Source organism: Myxine glutinosa, chromosome 3, assembly GCF_964187855.1.
Source record: "Myxine glutinosa chromosome 3, kmMyxGlut1.1, whole genome shotgun sequence".
NCBI lineage: Eukaryota > Metazoa > Chordata > Myxini > Myxiniformes > Myxinidae > Myxine > Myxine glutinosa.
The window spans coordinates 97,173,830-97,186,501 of record NC_136263.1 but is presented as its reverse complement, the minus strand read 5'-3'; positions in this window follow the sequence as shown (position 1 = coordinate 97,186,501).

The window sequence follows — 12,672 nt, the reverse complement described above, 5'->3', positions numbered from 1 at the left end:
GAACTTTGGATTTCCTGGGAAAGGGATTCCTGCGACAGAGTTGTTATCGCTGTGACAGATAAACCTGCGTGACAGGTTTTGTGATTGATTCCGAAGAGAATTGTTGGAGAGCCGTTGCGCCTCGAGTATGGGCCGGTTGGCCGTTTTACCTCGTGCCCGATTTCGCATCGCTCTAGGCTCTTCACCTCGCTTCAACCATTTCACCGCATACAGACGTTAACCTGGTGTGTGTGTGTAACGTGGATTTTGATTGGGAATTTGCGGTTCGCTGATTGGGAGCCGTTGAACGTCCATACCCGAAGGTGTGATTTCCCAGTCGCCTCTTGAGGACACCTTTGCCCATGTTTGGCAGTGTGACTGTCAACTGAACGGGATTCTGGTCTCGATACGACATCGTTCTGACGATCACTGGAGCTTGGATCGACTTTGGCTTGATGCCGGGATAGAGACATTGGGAATGTTCTTTTCGCTCACTTGGTGCACAGTGAGTTACATTGTATGAAACTGATGGTACCATGATAGGAATGATATATTGGTTGTACAATTGATTAATATTGTTATTGTACTGTTATTCCTGTGTGACCTTAATACAACACTTGTTTGTTGGGAACAATTGGTGTGGTTTCACCATTGATCTTTGACATACAGAATAACACATCTTTCTGCCGTGACTCCTCTCGGGGCTCGGAGGTACACCGTAACCGGGGTTTGGGGAGGAGCACGTAACAGAAATTGGGGGCCTCGTCCGGGATATAATTCCCTAACATTCCCAAAATTCCCAAATTTGGAATTTTCTAACATTCCCAAATTTTTCTAAAAATGTGAAAAAAATTTGTGTGAAGGTTAACAGGTGCTAACTGATAGTCACCATGGTGTTTGACGCAGAAAAGTTTGCGACATCCCCTAATGAGGCACAGTTCCAGGCGTTAAAAAGATCGGAACTCATGATATTGGCCAAATATTTTAACTTGGAGGTCCGAGTTAGTATGAAGAAAGCAGAGATTCATACATTGGTGGTGGAGTCTCTAGTGGGACAAGGAACATGGGAAGAGGTAGCCTTGGATTGGTTAACCCAGGAAAAAGGAAATGTGGAGCTCCGGAAAATGGAGATGCAGCTGCAGAGCCAGGAAAGGTTAAAAGAGTTGAAATGGAAAGCCGAGGAAAGAAGAGCAAAGGAAAGAGCAGAACAGGAACGAGAACTCGAGGAAAGAAGAGCAAAGGAAAGAGCAGAGGAAAGGAGAGCTGAAAAGGAAAGAGCAGAACAGGAGCGAGAACTCGAGGAGAGAAGAGCAGAGGAAGGAGCAGAGGAAAGGAGAGCCGAAAGGGAGTTAAAGGAACGTGACATGGAGTATAAGAAGGAACTTAAACTCAAGGAGCTGGAATTACTGGGAGAACGGAGAGAAGTAGTATCCATGCCGGCTAGTTCGACAACTAGTGAGAACTCTTGGGATGTTGGAAGGCATGTGAGGCTGGTTCCACCCTTCAATGAAAAGGAGGGTAGCCAAGATACTTTTTACATTTTGAGAAAGTGGCTCAAATGCTAAAATGGCCTGTGGGGTCCTGGACTATGTTAGTGCAAAGTGTTCTGGTGGGTAAAGCTCAAGGTATATTTTCGGCTTTGCCGATTGACCAATGTGCAGATTATGAGATAGTCAAGAAAGCCAGTCTCAAAGCCTATGAATTGGTCCCTGAAGCTTACCGGCAAAAATTCAGGAATGCCAGGAAGAGGGAGAGTGAGACTCATGTGGAGTTTGCCAGAATGAAGGAAACCATGTTTGATAGGTGGTGTGACTCGAAGGAGATTGGGAAAGACTTCAACCTTTTGTGACAATTGATATTGGTGGAGGAATTCAAACAGTGTGTCCACGTGGACATCAAAGTACATTTGAATGAAAAGAAAGTACCAGAGTTGTATGAGGCAGCAACTGTGGCAGATGACTATGCCTTGACACACAGGATGGGGTTCCACAAACCTAACTTCCCGCCTAGAGTTAGCCAGGGGAGTTATGGAAAATCAGGTTCGGAGAACAAATTTTCATGGAGGCGGCCTAGAGAGGACTATGGGGACAAATCTGATACCGCTTCTTTTAGGGGTCAGAAGACTACAGTTCCAAGACAGACTTATCTCCCGGGGGGCCCGAGGCAGACCACGAGATTTTCCTCTGGGCCTACTTGCGCTTTTTGCTAGAAACCTAGGTATTTGATGTCCCAATGTTATGCCCTGAAATGGAAAAATCATGAGCGGAGTCAAACTAATGCAACTCCGAATGCATTGGCCAATGCGAGAAATCGTCCTTGGAGGACAGTGCCTTGTGAAGGTTCCCGTGCCAAAGTTTCGGCATCACAGAACGACCTTGTTCAAGTCGGTTACAAACCTTTTATTTCAGAGGGGTTTGTGTCACTGGATGGAGACTTAACGAACCAGAGACCTGTTAGGGTATTGGGGTACACAGGAGCACATCAATCTTTGATGCTTGACAGCATTTTGCCATTGTCAGAGAAGACGGCAACTGGTGTTAGTGTTCTTTTACAGGGGGTTGGTGGCTATGTTAAAGCTCCTCTTCATGTCATCCATTTGAAGTCTGATTTTGTGTCAGAACCGGTCACCGAAAGGTTTACAAGCCACTCTTCCTGTAGAGGGAATCTCTTTTATTATCGGGAATGATTTGGCCGGTGGTCGAGTTTCTGGTAATCCAATGTTGGTTGAAAAGCTCAGTATGGAAAATAACACCGCACAGTTAGAGCAGGAGATTCCGGGTATATTTCCATCCTGTGCAGTGACTCGTGCAATGGGTAGGAAGTGCTCTGAAGAGAAGGAGAAGGAAGGCGATGTGGATTTGGGTTACTTAGAGATATTGGAGGAAAAGTCTGGAAGAGATAATAGGAAAGGGAGTGACATCAAGGAACCGAAGGAAAAGGGGGCATCTGGAACAAAAGAGGTAATGGAGTGTCCGTCGGAGACATCTGGGAACGAGGCTGAACAAACGGTGCTGGTCCGAAAGAGACTTGTTGAAGAACAACACGGAGATTCGGAGCTCCGGAGTTTAATTGGTAAAGCCGTTACAGAGGAAGAGGCTATGAAGATACCTGTTGGTTAGTTCATGAAAGGGGAAATACTCATGAGAAAATGGAGACCACCGGAGGTGCCAGCAAACGATGAGTGGAAATTTCATTACCAAATTGTGGTGCCACCGCCGTACCGGAAGGCGATATTGAGTTCGGCGCATGAGACACCTTTGGCCGGGCACCTTGGAGTGAACCAGACATGTGACAGAATATTAGTACATTTTTTCTGGCTAGGATTGTGACGTGATGTGGCGGAGTTCTGCAAATCTTGCCATTCTTGCCAGCTGGTGGGAAAACCTAATCAGAAAGTCCCATCCGCACCTTTAAAACCAATTCCAGCTATTGAAGAGCCATTCAGCCATGTCATTATTGACTGTGTAGGCCCTTCACCTAAAACTAAGGCTGGACATCAGTATTTGCTGACCATCATGTGCGCTTCCACAAGGTTCCCAGAGGCAGTGCCTCTGAGAAAAATTACTGCGGCAGTTATTGCGAAGGCCTTGATTAAATTTTTCACTTTGGTTGGCCTACCTAAGGTCATCAAGTCTGATCAGGGTTCCAATTTCATGTCAACACTTTTTCAGCAAGTGGTACACCTGTTGGGAGTGGAGCAAGTAAGATCAAGTACTTACCATCCCGAGAGCCAAGGGGCCTTGGAAAGGTTTCACCAGACATTGAAGAATATGATCAGAACGTATTGTTTTGAATGTGACAAGGATTGGGATGAAGGAATACCCTTATTGTTGTTTGCTACGAGGGAATCTGTTCACGAGTCATTGGGATTCAGTCCTTTTGAACTTGTGTTTGGACACGCAGTTCAAGGACCATTGAAATTGGTGAAAGAACAGTGGCTACAGGAGGAGTCACAGTCAATAGTGGTAGAGTATGTGTCAACGGTTCGGCACAGATTGGCAAAGGCTTGTGAAGTTGCAAGAAGAAACTTGAAAGTGACACAGGATAAAATGAAAGTGAGACATGACAAGAAATCTCAGATAAGAAATTTCAGTCCTGAGGACCGAGTGTTAGTGTTGCTTCCTGTTCCAGGTCAGCCACTACAGGCTAGATATTTTGGTCCCTATGCAATCGAAAGGAGGGTTAATGAAACAGATTACGTGGTGACAACTCCCGACCGACGAAAAAAGCGGCAGCTGTGTAATGTCAACCGACTGAAGAAATATTATGAGAGGAAGCCGGTGGGGAAAGTGGTTCCTGTCTCACCTGTCTCACCTGCAATGGGGTGCAAGAGAATCCAGAGGTTGAGGCCGGTGTGAAGTTTGATAACTTTGATGACCAGGCTTGTCCCAGATTGACGAACTCGGAAGTGTTGAGTCATTTAGATGAGAAATTAGGTCATTTGACGAGGGAACAACAAGGACAACTATCCAGCCTAATTTTTGAGTTTGCACATTTGTTCACAGATGTACCTGGTCGTACTGACTTGGTATATCATGATATTGAGGTGGGGGAAGCCACTCCTGTGAAGCAACACCCCTATCGGATGAACCCTGTGAAGATGGAGTATCTTCGGAAGGAGGTTCAGTATATGTTGGAGAATGACATCATCGAACCAAGCAGCAGTGAATGGAGCTCACCATGTGTGTTGGTTCCAAAACCCGATGGCAGTTTTTGCTGTTGTACGGATTTAAAACGGGTTAATGCAGTGACCAATACCGACTCATATCCCATCCCGAGGATTCATGACTGTATTGATAGAATAGGCCCAGCTAAATTTGTAACTAAATTTGACTTGCTGAAAGGGTATTGGCAGATTCCTCTTACTTCCGCACTTGTGCTAGTGTTGAAAACCACTTTTCGCGCACGTGATAATGTTCAAAACCACTTTTTGCACTTGTGTTAGTGTTGCAAAACCACTTGTCTCACTTGTGTTAGACGTTAGTGTTGCAAAAGCACTTTTCACACTTGTGCTGGCGATGAAAACCACTCTCCGCACTTGAGCTAGTGTTGCAAAACCACTTTCCATACTTGTGCTGCCATTGAAAACCACTTTTCACACATGTGCTAGTATTGCAAGACCACTTTCCGCACTTGTGCTGGCGTTGAAAACCACTTTTTGCACTTGGGTCAGTGCTGAAAAGCACTTTTTGCTCTTGTGCTAGTGTTGAAAACCACTTTCCGCGTTCCTGTTAGTGTTGCAAAACCACTTACAGCACTCGTGATAGTGTTGTAAACCATTATTCGCATTTGTTTTAGTGTTGAAAAAACTAATTTCCACACTTATGCTGGCGTTAAGAACCACTTTCAGCACTCGTGCTGGCATTGAAAACCACTTTACACACAAGTGTTGGTGTTGAAAACCACTTTGCGCACTTGTGTTAGTGTTGCAAAACCACTTTTCGCACTTGTGTTATTGTTGCAAAAACCACTTTCCGCACTCGTACTGGCGTTGAAATATCGCACTTGAGCTGGTGTGGCAGAACTCCTTTCCACACTTGTGATGGCGTTGAATACCACTTTCTGCACTTGAGCTAGTGTTGCAGGACCACTTTCCGCAGATGTGCTGGCGTTGAAAACCACTTCCTGCACTTGAGCTCGTGTTGTAGAACTACTTTCCACACTTATGCTGGCGTTGAAAACCACTTTCAACACTTGAGCTGGTGTTGCAAAAGCACTTTCCGCGCTTGTGCTAGTGTTGAAAACAACTTATCGGTCTTGTGTTAGTGTTGCAAAACCACTTTTTGCACTTGTGTTAATGTTGCAAAAACCACTTTCTGCACTCTTACTGGCATTGAAGACTACTTATTGCACTTGTGTTAGTGTTGCAAAACCACTTTCGCACTTGCGTTAGTGTTGCAAAACCACTTTTCGGACTTGTGTTAGTGCAGCAAAACCATTTTTCCGCACTTATGCTGGTGTTGAAAACCACTTTCCGCACTTGAGCTCGTGTTGCAGAACCACTTTCCGCACTTGTGCTGGCATTGAATACCACTTTTTGCACTTGTGTTAGTGTTGCAAAACCACTTTCCACACTTATGCTGGCGTTGAAAACCACTTTCCACACTTGAGCTGGTGTTGGAAAAGCACTTTCTGCGCTCGTGCTGGTGTTGAAAACCATTTATCTCTCTTGTGTTAATGTTGCAAAACCACTTTTCGCACCGTGTTATTGTTGCAAAAACCACTTTCTGCACTCGTACTGGCATTGAAAACCACTTCCGCACTTGTGTTAGTGTTGCAAAACCACTTTCCACACTTGAGCTAGTGTTGCAGAACCACTTTCCGCATTTGTGCTGGCATTGAATACCAGTTTTTGCACTTGTGTTAGTGTTGCAAAACGACTTTCCACACTTATGCTGGCGTTGAAAACGACTTTCCGCACTTGAGCTGGTGTTGCAAAAGCACTTTACGCGCTCGTGCTAGTGTTGAAAACCACTTATCGCTCTTGTGTTAGTGTTGCAAAATCACTTTTCGCACTTGTGTTATTGTTGCAAAAACCACTTTCCGCACTCGTACTGGCATTGAAAACCACTTATTGCACTTGTGTTAGTGTTGCAAAACCACTTTCGCACTTGTGTTAGTGTTGCAAAACCACTTTTCGCACTTGTGTTAGTGCAGCAAAACCATTTTTCCGCACTTATGCTTGTGTTGAAAACCACTTTCCGCACTCGAGCTAGTGTTGCAAAACCACATTCCACACTTGTGCTGGCATTGAATACCACTTTTTGCACTTGTGTTAGTGTTGCAAAATCACTTTCCACACATAGGCTTGCATTGAAAACCACTTTCCGCACTTGAGTTGGTCTTGCAGAACCACTTTTCGCACTCGTGCTGGCATTCAAAACCACTTTATGCACAAGTATTGGTGTTGAAAACCACTTTTCGCACACGTGCTAGTGTTGCAAAACTACTTTACACCCTTGTGTTAGTGTTCCGAAACCACTATTTGCAATCGTATTTGTGTTGCAAAACCACTTTCCGCACTTGTGCAAGTGTTGAAAAACCACTTTTATCACTTGTGTTAGTGTTGCAAAACCACTTTCCACACGTAGGCTTGCATTGAAAAGCACTTTCCGGACTTGAGCTGGTCTTGCAGAACCACTTTTCGCACTTGTGCTGGCATTCAAAACCACTTTATGCACAAGTATTGGTGTTGAAAACCACTTATCGCACTTGTGTTAGTGTTGCCAAACCACTTTCGCACTTGTGTTAGTGTTGCAAAACCACTTTCCACACTTATGCTGGCATTGAAATCCACTTTCCCCACTTCAGCTGGTGTTGCAGAACCACTTTCCGTACTTCTGCTGGCATTGAAAACCACTTTTTGCACTTGTGTTAGTGTTGCAAAACCACTTTCCACACTTATGCTGACGTTGAAAACCACTTTCCGCACTTGAACTAGTGTTGCAGAACCACTTTTTGCACTTGTGTTAGTGTTGCAAAACCACTTTCCACACTTATGCTGGTGTTGAAAACCACTTTCCGCACTTGAGCTAGTGTTGCAGAACTACTTTTTGCACTTGTGTTAATGTTGCAAAACCACTTTCCACACTTATGCTGGCATTGAAAACCACTTTCCGTATTTCTGCTAGTGTTGAAAACCAATTTTCGCGCATGTGATAGTGTTCAAAACCACTTTTTGCACTTGTGTTAGTGTTGCAAAACCACTTGTCTCACTTGTGTTAGTGTTGCAAAACCACTTTTCACACTTGTGCTGGCGATGAAAACCACTCTCCACACTTGAGCTAGTGTTGCAAAACCACTTTCCATACTTGTGCTGCCATTGAAAACCAGTTTTTGCACGTGGGTCAGTGCTGAAAAGCACTTTTTGCTCTTGTGCTAGTGTTGAAAACCACTTTCCGCGTTCCTGTTAGTGTTGCAAAACCACTTACAGCACTCGTGCTAGTGTTGTAAACCATTATTCGCATTTGTTTTAGTATTGAAAAAACTAATTTCCACACTTATGCTGGTATTAAGAACCACTTTCAGCACTCGTGCTGGCATTGAAAACCACTTTACACACAAGTGTTGGTGTTGAAAACCACTTTGCGCACTTGTGTTAGTGTTGCAAAACCACTTTTCGCACTTGTGTTATTGTTGCAAAAACCACTTTCCGCACTCGTACTGGCGTTGAAAACCACTTATCGCACTTGAGCTGGTGTTGCAGAATTCCTTTCCACACTTGTGATGGCGATGAATACCACTTTCTGCACTTGAGCTAGTGTTGCAGGACCACTTTCCGCAGTTGTACTGGCGTTGAAAACCACTTTCTGCCCTTGAGCTCGTATTGCAGAACTACTTTCCACACTTATGCTGGCGTTGAAAACCACTTTCCACACTTGAGCTGGTGTTGCAAAAGCACTTTCCGTGCTCGTGCTCGTGTTGAAAACAACTTATCGCCCTTGTGTTAGTGTTGCAAAACCACTTTTCGCACTTGTGTTAATGTTGCAAAAACCACTTTCCGCACTCTTACTGGCGTTGAAGACTACTTATTGCACTTGTGTTAGTGTTGCAAAACCACTTTCGCACTTGTGTTAGTGTTGCAAAACCACTTTTTGCACTTGTGTTAGTGTTGCAAAACCACTTTCCACACTTATGCTAGCATTGAAAACCACTTTCCGCACTTGAGCTGGTGTTGGAAAAGCACTTTCTGCGCTCGTGCTGGTGTTGAAAACCACTTATCTCTCTTGTGTTATTGTTGCAAAAACCACTTTCTGCACTCGTACTGGCGTTTAAAACCACTTATTGCACTTGTCTTAGTGTTGCAAAACCACTTTCGCACTTGTGTTAGTGTTGCAAAACCACTTTTCGCACTTTTGTTTGCGTTGCAAAACCACTTTTCGCACTTTTGTTTGCGTTGCAAAACCACTTTTCGCACTTGTGTTCCTGCAGAAAAACCATTTTCCGCACTTATGTTAGTGTTGAAAACCACTTTCCGCACTTAACGAGTGTTGCAAAACCACATTCCGCACTTGTGCTGGCATTGAATACCACTTTTTGCACTTGTGTTAGTGTTGCAAAACCACTTTCCACATGTCGGCTTGCATTGAAAACCACTTTCCGCACTTGAGCTGGTCTTGCAGAACCACTTTTCGCACTCGTGCTGGCATTCAAAACCACTTTATGCACTAGTATTGATGTTGAAAACCACTTTTTGCACATGTGCTAGTGTTGCAAAACTACTTTACACCCTTGTGTTAATGTTCCGAAACCACTATTTGCAATCGTATTTGTATTGCAAAACCACTTTCCGCACTTGTGCATGTGTTGAAAAACCACTTTTAGCACTTGTGTTGGTGTTGCAAAACCACTTTCCACATGGAGGCTTGCATTGAAAACCACTTTCCGCACTTGAACTAGTGTTGCAGAACCACTTTTTGCACTTGTGTTAGTGTTGAAAAACCACTTTTCGCACTGGTGTTGGTGAAGGAAACCACTTTCCGCACTTGAGCTAGTGTTGCAAAACCACATTCCACACTTGTGCTGGCATTGAATACCACTTTTTGCACTTGTGTTAGTGTTGCAAAACCACTTTCCACACGTAGGCTTGCATTGAAAACCACTTTCCGCACTTGAGCTGGTCTTGCAGAACCACTTTTTGCACTCGTGCTGGCATTCAAAACCACTTTATGCACAAGTATTGGTGTTGAAAACCACTTTTCGCACACGTGCTAGTGTTGCAAAACTACTTTACACTCTTGGGTTAGTGTTCCGAAACCACTATTTGCAATCGTATTTGTGTTGCAAAACCACTTTCCGCACTTGTGCAAGTGTTGAAAAACCACTTTTATCACTTGTGTTAGTGTTGCAAAACCACTTTCCACACGTAGGCTTGCATTGAAAACCACTTTCCGCACTTGAGCTGGTCTTGCAGAACCAATTTTCGCACTCGTGCTGGCATTCAAAACCACTTTATGCACAAGTATTGGTGTTGAAAACCACTTATCGCACTTGTGTCAGTGTTGCCAAACCACTTTCGCACTTGTGTTAGTGTTGCAAAACCACTTTCCATACTTATGCTGGCATTGAAAACCACTTTCCCCACTTCAGCTGGTGTTGCAGAACCACTTTCCATACTTCTGCTGGCATTGAAAACCACTTTTTGCACTTGTGTCAGTGTTGCCAAACCACTTTCGCACTTGTGTTAGTGTTGCAAAACCACTTTCCACACTTATGCTGGCATTGAAAACCACTTTCCCCACTTCAGCTGGTGTTGCAAAACCACTTTCCACACTTATGCTGACGTTGAAAACCACTTTCCGCACTTGAACTAGTGTTGCAGAACCACTTTTTGCACTTGTGTTAGTGTTGCAAAACCACTTTCCACACTTATGCTGGTGTTGAAAACCACTTTCCGCACTTGAGCTAGTGTTGCAGAACTACTTTTTACACTTGTGTTAGTGTTGCAAAACCACTTTCCACACTTGTGCTGGCATTGAAAACCACTTTCCGTAATGTTTTTGCAATAATATCATTGCATTGCAAGATAAAATAAAATTGCAACAATATCAAGATCATCACATGTGGCCCTCTGCGTTAAAGGGGAATGCGGGAAGGGACGTGGGGGGGGGGTTATAGGGGGGGCTAGTGTTGAAAACCACTTTTCGCGCATGTGATAGTGTTCAAAACCACTTTTTGCACTTGTGTTAGTGTTGCAAAACCACTTGTCTCACTTGTGTTAGTGTTGCAAAACCACTTTTCACACTTGTGCTGGCGATGAAAACCACTCTCCACACTTGAGCTAGTGTTGCAAAACCACTTTCCATACTAGTGCTGCCATTGAAAACCACTTTTTGCACTTGGGTCAGTGCTGAAAAGCACTTTTTGCTCTTGTGCTAGTGTTGAAAACCACTTTCTGCGTTACTATTAGTGTTGCAAAACCACTTACAGCACTCGTGCTAGTGTTGAAAACCATTATTCGCATTTGTTTTAGTATTGCAAAAACTAATTTCCACACTTATGCTGGCATTAAGAACTACTTTCAGCACTCGTGCTGGCATTGAAAACCACTTTACACACAAGTGTTGGTGTTGCAAAACCACTTTTCACACTTGTGTTATTGTTGCAAAAACCACTTTCCGCACTCGTACTGGCGTTGAAAACCACTTATCGCACTTGAGCTGGAGTTGCAGAACTCCTTTCCACACTTGTGATGGCGTTGAATACCACTTTCTGCACTTGAGCTAGTGTTGCAGGACCACTTTCCGCAGTTGTGCTGGCGTTGAAAACCACTTTCTGCCCTTGAGCTCGTGTTGCAGAACTACTTTCCACACTTATGCTGGCGTTGAAAACCACTTTCCACACTTGAGCTGGTGTTGCAAAAGCACTTTCCGCGCTCGTGCTCGTGTTGAAAACAACTTATCGCTCTTGTGTTAGTGTTGCAAAACCACTTTTCGCACTTGTGTTAATGTTGCAAAAAACACTTTCCGCACTCTTACTGGCGTTGAAGACTACTTATTGCCATTGAGCTGGTGTTGCAGAACCACTTTCCGCACTTGTGCTGCCATTGAATACCACTTTTTGCACTTGTGTTAGTGTTGCAAAACCACTTTCCACACTTATGCTAGCGTTGAAACCACTTTCCGCACTTGAGCTGGTGTTGGAAAAGCACTTTCTGCGCTCGTACTAGTGTTGAAAACCACTTATCTCTCTTGTGTTATTGTTGCAAAAACCACTTTCTGCACTCGTACTGGCGTTGAAAACCACTTTTCGCACTTGTGCTAGTGTTGCAAAACTACTTTACACCCTTGTGTTAATGTTCCGAAACCACTATTTGCAATCGTATTTGTGTTGCAAAACCACTTTCCGCACTTGAGCATGTGTTGAAAAACCACTTTTAGCACTTGTGTTGGTGTTGCAAAACCACTTTCCACATGAAGGCTTGCATTGAAAACCACTTTCCGCACTTGAACTAGTGTTGCAGAACCACTTTTTGCACTTGTGTTAGTGTTGAAAAACCACTTTTCGCACTGGTGTTGGTGAAGGAAACCACTTTTCGCACTTGTGTTATTGTGGAAAACCCACTTTTCGCACATGTGTTAGTGAAGGAAACCACTTTTCGCACTTGTGTTGGTGCAGGAAACCACTTTTGCACTTGTATTAGTGTGGAAAAAACACTTTTTGCACGAGTGATAGTGTTGAAACACCACTTTTCGCACTTGTGTTAGTGTTGAAAAACCACTTTTCGCACTTGTGTTTGTGCAGGAAACCACTTTTGCACTTGTATTAGTGTGGAAAAAACACTTTTTGCACTTGTGATAGTGTTGAAAAACCACTTTTCGCACTTGTGTTAGTGTTGAAAAACCACTTTTCGCACTTGTGTTGGTGCAGGAAACCACTTTTGCACTTGTGTTAGTGTGGAAAAACCACTTTCGCACTTGTGTTAGTGTTTAAAACCCACTTTTCGCACATGTGTTAGTGAAGGAAACCACTTTTCGCACTTGTGTTAGTGTTGAAAAACCACTTTTCGCACTTGTGTTGGTGCAGGAAGCCACTTTTGCACTTGTATTAGTGTGGAAAAAACACTTTTTGCACTTGTGATAGTGTTGAAAAACCACTTTTCGCACTTGTGTTAGTGTTGAAAAACCAATTTTCACACTTGTGTTGGTGTAGGAAACCACTTTTGCACTTGTATTAGTGTGGAAAAACCACTTT